Raw genomic sequence first — 10,148 nt, 5'->3', positions numbered from 1 at the left:
TGTTGCTCTACCCTTATTTCCCAATCTAAGTTAGCCTCTACATTGTCCTTCCCATGGAAGTATGAGAGTTTAATGTTAGCCTCTTGAGGCTTTCTTTCCTTTTCTCTTCTATGGGAGTGAGGTCTAAGATGTGACCTATGCCTTCCTTCGTAATAGTCACGGAGTTCTTCACTTAGGCTTTTGCAAGAGTTATGACTACTATAGTAGGCATGTTTTTCTCTTTTCATTTCTTTCATTATTTTTCTTCTTTCTTCCTCTCTTATTTTCTTTCTTTCATCTTGACTTATTTCTTCCACTCTTTTTTTCCTTTTTCTTTTCTCTCTTGTTTTTCTTTCCATAACTTGAGGGAACTCAACTCATCTAAGATTCTAGATAAAGGGTCTTTATGACTAGTACCCTTGCCATTAACACTAGATGAATGATGACTCATGTTGGTTCCTAAGTTGTGGTTCTTTCTTCTTGGAGGTTTGAAAACAAAAGGTAAAAGAAACTATGGTTGAAACTAGCCAAATAAACACTAAGAGGTGTGAAAGATAAGGTAAAAAAACTAATTGGTAAAAGGAAAGCTATCTAGGCGGTTTGACAATGGAAGGTAAAGGAAATAAGCTATGAAAGTAAGCAAGAAATGTAAACTAGGCGAACCCTAAGAGTGTTTGGATGACCACATTCAAGGTTCCCAACAAAACACTCACTATCCTAAGGAAAAATTGCCTAAAATTATTACACACAAATGGAAGTTTGGTAACCTATTGGAGGCTCCCAACACACTTCCAATGAAAGGCCTTTTTGTTACAAAACTTGAAAGCAATGAAGGTAAGTAAATTGCAAATTACAAAATTAAAAAATGGTCCTCAATTTTGGTGGTTGTTCTCTCTTTGGTGATTCACTCAATTTGGAGTGCTTCTTAGTCCAATAGCTCTTAAGGTGGTTGGCCCCTTGCTTTTGGACTCAAATTCTTCAAGGGATGGCACCAATCCTCCTTCCAATTCCCTATATGGCAACCCACAAACAAGAAAACAAAGAGACAAGCAATAACCAAAGACCAAAAAAAATGAAATGAAAGCTAAACCAATGGAGTTTTAACAAGACAATTTTTCAAGGATTATTCAACAATTAAAGCAATGAAAATGACATAGAAGCAAGCTAGGACTCAAAGAGAAACTTAGAATGGCTCTAGAGTAGAGTAAAAAAACTGAAAAAAAGACTCAACAAACATCTAGCTTTGGCACTTGTCTTCACACTAATTTTCAATTGAAATTTCCAATTATAGAATAAATTTTGAGCCAAAACAACAAGCACACTTCCCTTTCACCTTTTTTTTTTCTGGATACTGATTTTCCTGCCAACTTGTGTGATTTTTCGTATTTTTTCATTTTATCCAAATCACTTGTTTCTTTTTTTATAACTTTTTTCCAGATGTCTAGAAAATTCAGTAAAAATTTCAGCTCAAAATTAGAAGTAACCAATTCTCAGTAATTTTTACAAGTTTGTATGTCCAAGCTGCCAGCACCAGCGATTTGTTTCTTTAAGCATGGTATATTGATTGCCTTGGGCTTACTTTCAACCTTCCTATGTACGTTGAACTCACTAGGATTGCTTACCACAGTTTTAGGAGTTCAATATTCACTTAGGATCAACATTTCAGCCAGCAATTCAATCACCAAAACTCAAATTCGCAATAGACACAATCATAAGGAAACCTAAAAGTTCAAGAAAAGGTTCACAATCAAAGACTCTCTAAGAATTTTGCATGAACATGTTAAGGACTAATTAACATGAAAGATTTGACTCAAATCAAATAATAGGCTAAAAGAATTTCATACACTCGTGAACAAATGAGTTAGACAAAGAAACAAGAAAATAAAATTCAGCACAACATAAGAAATCTTATGTGACAAGTTTCATGACTAGACATGACTTCTATGACAAAACTACAATAGGTGAACAAGTCACTCTAGATTTTTGAGGTTTTCTTCTTCTTTAATATTTTTGTAAGAATTTTATGGTTAAGGTTTCAGCCACAAAAAATAACAAGACAAAACTCAAAGGAACCTAAACTCAACACAATTCATGGTTCAAGAACAAGAACAAGAAATTTGAACCATAGAAAATCAAATCTAGTTTCTATAGCAAGTTTAATTGGTGGACACTCTAAAGAATCATGTTAACAACATTTAGAACAAGACATGAGAGGAGATACATGCAGAAAAATGAAGAAACAACAATGGAAGAGAAGGTAAAGAAAAAAAAATTAATGGAGGTTTAAGGAGCACCTACTTGAAGCTCTTGTGCTCTGATTACCACTTGATGGAAGCTTGCTTGTGGGGCTTCTATGGAGGCTGGATCTTTGAGCTTCAATGAGGTCCTTTAATGGTGATTTTCCACCATGGAGATGCAGCGGAAGACAAAGGAGAAGAGGTGAGAGGAGGCGCTATCCACTAAGGAATAAGCCATGGAAGAAGGAGCTTCACCACCAAGATGAGCCTTGGATAAGAAGCTTGGAAGGATGCTTCAATGGAGGAAAAGAAAGAGGGAGAGAAAGAGAGAGGGGGGAGCACGAAATTGAAGGAAGAAAAAGGGAGAGAAGTTGAACTTTGAGTTGTGTCTCACAAGACTTTCATTCATCAAAGTTACAACAAGTGTTACACATGCTTCTATTTATAGACTAGGTAGCTTCCTTGAGAAGCTTTCTTGAGAAAACTTCCTTGAGAAGCTTCTTTGAGAAAACTTCCTTGAGAAGCTAGAGCTTAGCTACACACACCCCTCTCATAACTAAGCCCACCTCCTTGAGAAGCTTCCTTAAGAAGATTCCTAAAAAAGCTAGAGCTTAGCTACACATACCTCTCTAATAGCTAAGCTCACCTCCTTGAGATGAGAAGCTAGAACTTAGCTACACACCCCCTATAATAGCTAAGCTCACCCCCATGACAAAAAACATGAAAATACAAAAAAAAGTCCTTACTACAAAACTACTCAAAATTCCCCGAAATACAAGGCTAAAACCCTATACTACTAGAATGGCCAAAATACAAGGCCCAAACGAAGGAAAAACCTATTCTAATATTTACAAAGATAAGTAGGCTCATACTTAGCCCATGGGCTCGAAATCTACCCTAAGGCTCATGAGAACCCTAGGGCCTTCCCATGGATCTCTAGCCCAATCTACTTGGAGTCTTCTACCCAATGCCCTTGCAGGATAGGATTGCATCAAAAAGCCGTGCTTTTGTCGACCACCCCACCTTTTGTTATTGTGACCCAAGAGTCTGGTGGCATGCGGAGCCACATGACCGTGGGATCTCCAGATTCGTATTCTTTTCATTTTTATGTTTCATCATTTATCATTTGTATGTTATCTTATTTCTATGACTTGAGGGACTAACGTTTGTTTTTGTTGTTTCGATTGTCATTTGTTTTGTGCATATATTTTGTTTGGATTGTTGCGTTAGTGCTTATTTCGTTATTGTCAATAATATTTGTTGAAATTCTGGAACCGTGTAGAGTTTTCATTTAGGAACGTCATCCTAAAATAAAACGAACAAACGTCGTGATAATGCCAAGAATAGAAAAAGAAATAGGTGTTGTGAACAAAATGTCATATTTGTATATAAAGAAAAGAAAAGAATTTTTCTTTTTGTATATAAAAAATGTGTGAAAATAATTTTTGTATATAAACAATGTGTGAAGAGAATTTTTGTATATAACAATGTGTGAAAAGTTTTTTGTATAAAACAATGAGTGTATATTAGAGATTTTATATGGACCATGTCGGTATAGAAAGAAAGAGTTTTTCAATGCATGTGTATAAAGAGAAAAAAAGTTTTTTCGTGTAAAGGAACGTAGGTGTACAGAGAAAAAAGCTTTTCTCATAGATAACGATGGATGTATAGTTTTTTGCAAACATGCATAAGAAAAATGAAACAAAAAGAAAAGAGAAAGAAAGACCTCGAAGGTCGGCATGTTATGGTCATAGGAAGCACAAATCATTCGTAGAGAGCAAACATATCTTTTGGAAACAAGAAATTGACGCCAGGAGTTTATTTTCCAAAATAACCGATGTCATACCCTAATTTCGTCCGGGGACCTTTGCTCGATGACGTGCGACCATTCTTTGGTCCTTGTGAGGTGCTTGGCACCCATCATTAGGCAATTTGTGAAATTCCAGGACATGCCGAAAAACCAAAAAAATATTGATGCACAATCCGTAAGTTTCCGTGACACACCGGAAATCAACTGGAGGCATCGTTGCATAATTAAGTGAGGTTCCGTAACATTCCGTAAGTCAAAAAGGGGATGATTATGTAATCCGCAAGGTTCCGTAACATTACGGAAAGAAAACAAGTATCGTTACGAAATTCGTAACTTTACGAAAAAAGAATCACCAAAAAACAGCAGAGGGGGGTGTACTTAGTAAAAATGGGGGTGCAAATAGCACCCAGGCCCACTTGGGCCCTCCGGAATATTCCTCCAGAAGGCGGTTGCTTCTGGAGGAAGAAACCCTGCTCGCCTGGGCGAGCTGAGCTCGCCTGGGCGAGCTGGGCGGCAACCACCTCCCCTATTTTGCTATAAATAGGGGAGGAAGGCAAGAAGGCAGGGGTTCAGCCCCTTTGGCACTTCTCTCTCTTTCGAATTTGCTTGGAAAAATTGTTTCCGTGAAGAAAATCTAAGCCGAGGCGCTTCCGAAACGTTTCCGTAACGTTTTCTGTGAGGAATCTCGCAAAGGTTTCAACCGTTCTTCGACGTTCTTCATTCGTTCTTCATCGTTCTTCGATCTTCAACGGGTAAGTACCTCGAACCAAGCTTTTCGATTCATTCTATGTACCCGTAGTGGTCCACATTGTGTTTCGTGCATTTTTATTCTCGTTTTGTTTACTTTTTATACCCCCTGTTGACGTGCTTAAGCCATTTTACTTAAGTCATTTCTCGCTTAACTTAAAAATAAAATAAATTTCCACCGAACGTTTGAATTGTATTATCCATTAACTTCGGTTAAAATAAATTCCGACCGTTCGGTCGTGCCGTAACCACGTTGGAAATCAAAAAGAGGTAAAAAATAATATAATAATCAAAAAGACATCTTTTAGTAAAATAAAGCGGAAAATCAATCGGACGTTTTCTCTTTGGGATTTCTCATTCTTAATCGAATTGATTAATAACTAAAGTGAAACTAAAGGCTAAAATCAATTCGCCTAGTCAAGCTCGTCCATAAAAATAGGCTTTTGAAGTTTGTCATTTCATTTTCTCACTAAGTAAAATGGATCATTTTTAAGGTCCAACGCCTTAAAATGATCACCTCTTAAAGTAAAAAAGAATCACTTGATAAAAAAGAACTACGTAGGTCTGATTTCCTCATCACAAATTGAGGAATACGTAGGAGCAAAGGGAAACACCCTTGTCGACCATAAAAAAGAAAAAAACATAAAAAGGGTATAAAGGATATAAGAACATAAAAGGGAACATAAAAATCAAAGTCATGTTTGCACATTCGATTAAAGGCTGCCGTCCCTTGGGACGGACGTGTGGGGTGCTAATACCTTCCCCGTGCGTAAATACAACTCCCGAACCTTTTCACTTAAAAGTTCGTAGATCGCGTCTTTTCCGGTTTTTCCGACGTTTTCCTCAAATAAACGTTGGTGGCGACTCCGCGTGTATTCCTTTCGTGGAACACGCATCCCGCGAGTCACGCGTCGCCCTCCCGCCGAAGGGTAGGTTGCGACAGTTGGCGACTCCACTGGGGACTGTTTTTTAGAGAGTTAGGCCATTTAATCTTGTGCAATGTTTTATCATGACTTTCTCCTTTATTGGTTTCCCTTTATTTGTTTTATGTTCTTGTGTATATAAACTATTTGTTGCTTTTAGTGTGTTTTAGAATGTATGCATGAGGTAAATATTTATTCATTTGATGCACACAAACACTAACACTATTTGCACACACTGTGAGTGAAAAAGGGCCCTATACCCGGGTTCATGGGAACATAAGGAGTGGAGGTGAATCTGTGATCATGCTAGGTCTCCGACTTGCTTGATTACAGTGAACCCTCATCTAGAGCTTTTCTCTTTGAAAACTTATTGTTGCTAGTAGTCCCTACTGCTGCAATATGTTCTTCGAAGGGGATGATACCTCTAGAAACCATCAAGAGAGATATGACTACCTTGGGGATTATTGCTAAAAGCCTAGTTAGTTCTCTCCCTTATAGGTCCCTTAAATAGGGGCACGGAGCAAACACGCTGCGTGCCATTTTTCACACTGCCATGCATAAGTATCATATACTCGTTTGCTTATGTTCAGTGAATATTATCATACTATGTACATCCCCGTATTGTACCTTTCGCATGTGCATCATGTGTGGGTTCCGTCTTAATCCCCTCTCTTGGGCAAACCAACGGAGGGTCCGTGTCACCTTCTTAAATACATACGTTGGGCACTTTGCTACCCCAGGACGTTGTATCTAAGAAGGAGACAATTTCCCGAGCTCCCGTATTCATAAATTGCATCCGTGTCATATGCATTCCTTCATGCATTCATCCATTCCACCCATGATAGATGTCGGAGTTTTGATTCGCACTAGATTTTATTTCACTTTAGTAAAACATGGGATCAAGTCAAAAGCCTTCGCTTAAAAAGAGGTTTTATCAAGTCAAAATCAAGAGCTTAGAGGTCACCAGTTTACGAAAGTTGGGGCAATTAATGGGTCAACTTCAACGGCAAGCCTTCCGCAAAGCCTATGGTAAGCATTTGGGACCTAGCTAGGGTAGAAGTCTCCATGGAACCAATTGCCTCCCTCGCCCAGTATTATGATCAGCCGTTGAGGTGCTTCATCTTTGGGGACTTCCAGCTATCACCAATGGTGGAAGAATTTGAAGAGATCCTAGGATGTCCTCTAGGGGGAAGGAAACCATACCTCTTCTCAGGGTTCTACCCCTCATTGGCCAGAATTTCTAAAAAAGTCCAAATCTCGGCGTAGGAATTAGACCGCCAAAGGCAAGTCGAAAATGGGGTGGTCGGAATACCGAGAAAATATTTGGAGGTAAAAGCAAGAATCTTGGCAGATAAAGGCGAGTGGACCCCATTCATAGATATTCTCACACTGTTGATTTTCGAGGGAGTCCTCTTTCCAAATGTGGATGGGTTGGTGGACCTGGCAGCGATCGACGTTTTTCTCGCCTATCATAACCACAAGGAAAGTCCGGTTGTCGCTATGCTAGCCGACCTATATGACACCTTCGACCGAAGATGTGAAGAAAGCAATGCAAGGATTGTTTGCTGTACTCCAGCTCTCTATGTGGGGCTGGTTTCACACCTTTTTCTCCAAGAAGGTAGGCCCGTCTATCCGCTACAAGGTTACCGCTCGTGCGTCGAAAAAGGAAAGGCGAATTGGGACCAACTCTTGGCTAGCATGGGGGGGCGTCTGTTAATTGGTTCCCTCGCTAGAAGGAAGGAAGAATCAGGATTCTATCTTCATGCGAAGGATGTCCAAATGTTCCCTTGATGGGAACAAGGGGTTGTATTAATTATAATCCCGTTCTCACCATAAGACAGCTTGGCTACCCCATGAGAGGAGCGCCATTAGACGAAAGCATCACGCCTTTCATCGCACGGGGTTTTAGTGACCACAACGCGAGGGTACTCCAAGGAGTTTGCAAGGCATGGGATGCGGCGTGAAGAAAGGACAGAGAGCTTAGGGGAAGCAGTAATGGGATCATCGGCGGCTATCATAAGTGGCTGAGAGTCCGAACACAAGGATTGGATTGGCTCCCAAATCTAAAGACTGTGAGGGACGATGAGGTTAAAGCTTCGGAAGAAAGTGATGAGGTACAAGCCCTAAAGGCAGAGCTTGAAAGAGCCCGAGTAGTCGAAGAGAAGTTCAAGTCCATAGCCATCAAAGTCTGAAAAGAGTATGATGAACTAAGGGACGTCAATATGGCCACCGCTGATGCCTTGGAACGAGAAACCAAGAAGGCCCAAAAGGAAGAACACGTGCCAGCAAAGTTTTGAGGGGCTTTATAGGGCAGCAATAGTAAGCTCAAGCTCCGAAGAGGTGAAAGGAATCATCACGGGTCAAAGGCATGATCTTGAAGGACGAGCTAAAGGCTTACCTTAGGTCGAAAAGAAATTTGTCCCAACAGTTAAGCGAGACTGAAGGGAATATGTGGGCCGTCATCGATGAGTGCAAAGAGAAGCTAAATCTAGCGGCGACTCACGAGCAAAGGCTAGAGGATGAGTACGCCAAGATATCAGCAGAAAGCGAAGCAAGGGAGAGGGTAATTGATTCATGGCACCAAGAGGCAACAATGTGGACGGACCGATTTGCTCTTACTTTGAACAGGAGTCAAGAACTTCCCCGATTGCTAGCCAAGGCCAAAGCAATGGCGGACACCTACTCCGCCCCCAAGAAGATCCACGGACTTCTCAGCTATTGTCAACATATGATAGACTTAATGGACCATATGATTAGAAACCGCTAGGAAGTTTGTATTGTCGCTCAGATCTTGACTAGTTATAACTTTTTGAATAAAATGAGTTTATCCCACGTTTTTACTCCAAAAATCAGTGCGAATCAAGTCACTCCCGCATTTTATCTCTAGCATGCATTGTATGTTGGTCTCGTCCTTTGTCACGGGAAGCCGGAAGGTCCATATCACCTTCTTAATTGTACACATGGGGCACTGCGCCCCCAAATGCACAAGTAAGAAGAGATAATTTTCCGGGCTCTCGTGTCCGTAAAATGCATTCATATCATGCATCGCATAAGCATCTCTTCATAACATCATAATGGACATATCCTGCATTTGTCCGTTATCATATTCCAGCCTCACATTTTGCATGAGTCATGGCATCATCATGCATATGCGTTCAACAAACTTTTTGATCTGCAAAATTGCATACCATTTGTTTTCATGTTTGCTCATCCTTGCGTTTTCCTCTACAAAACAAAAACAAAAAAGGGGGAAGCGTGAAACTTCACACTACATTCTTAGTTTCATGTGTTAGGCACCACGAGCCAACCGTGTTGGGATCATAAACCCGTTTCACTTAAAAACAAAATAATTGAACATGGTACCTAATGCATGGTTAACTAGGAAATGGTGTTTCTTCGGGCATCTCAATTTCATAATTACATTTTCCATGCATAAGCTTAAAGTATGCCCGAGTCATTCATCCCTATGAGATGTTGTTGAAGTATTGGCGATCAGAATTGCCATTCCTTGGATTATAGGGTTGAACCAAGCTCATGCTTTTACAAAAAGGTTCATCAAGTCAAGTTGAAATATGGAAGTAACCGTCTTGCAAAATTGGGGCAAAAGATGAATCGAGTCACATCACTGCTTCGTCTACTGCCAAACATATTTAGGATTATTGATGTCCTTGTTACTTCCAGTTTCACCTTGACAAAGATGTCATGGACCATGTTGAAAATCTAAATTGATTCAACCCCATATCCTGCGTAAAAATTCACAATACTTCAACTGTACATCATTCGCATACATCCATGCTTTTCATTGGTTGCATTGCTCATTGCATTCTTTCCTTGAAAAATAAAATAAAATAAAATAAAATGAACTTAATCATTGTTATAAAAAAAAAAACATGCTTTACGGCGTCCTCACCGAACTTGTGCTAGAGCTAGAGTAATGGGTGAAGTAGAGGAGATACAAGAGAAGATGAAGGCCGACATGGAGGCCATGAAAGAGCAAATGGCCACAATGATGGAGGCCATGATGAGCATGAAGAAGATAATGGAAGCCAATGCGGTTATAGTTGCCGCTACTAGCGCTGTCGCTAAGGTGAACCCGATGCTCCCATCTGGCCTCAAGCAAATGAATCATCCAACCTCAAATATGGTAGGCAAAGATTTGGGAAGTACGGATGACCCCATGATGTGCAAATTCAAAACAAGCACGCCTTCCCGCCATATGGTTTGCCTCCCAAACTATACACCACCCAATGTGGTGTACATTCCCAATGAGGATGTCAATAACTCCACTCCCATACTCATTAAGAGCCAACAACCTCAATCTGATCATGCACATGTCTCTCAACCCATGGAGGAGACACATGAAATTCCCCACCACGATCTAGCCAACTTCGAGCCTTGCCTCGGATATGCTGCTGAAGGGCAAGCAGTTGGTGGTGATGCAAGCTCCATTGG

The sequence above is a fragment of the Glycine soja genome, chromosome 12 (assembly GCF_004193775.1).
Source record: "Glycine soja cultivar W05 chromosome 12, ASM419377v2, whole genome shotgun sequence".
In the NCBI taxonomy this organism is placed as follows: domain Eukaryota; kingdom Viridiplantae; phylum Streptophyta; class Magnoliopsida; order Fabales; family Fabaceae; genus Glycine; species Glycine soja.
Note: the sequence above shows the minus strand (reverse complement) of the source record.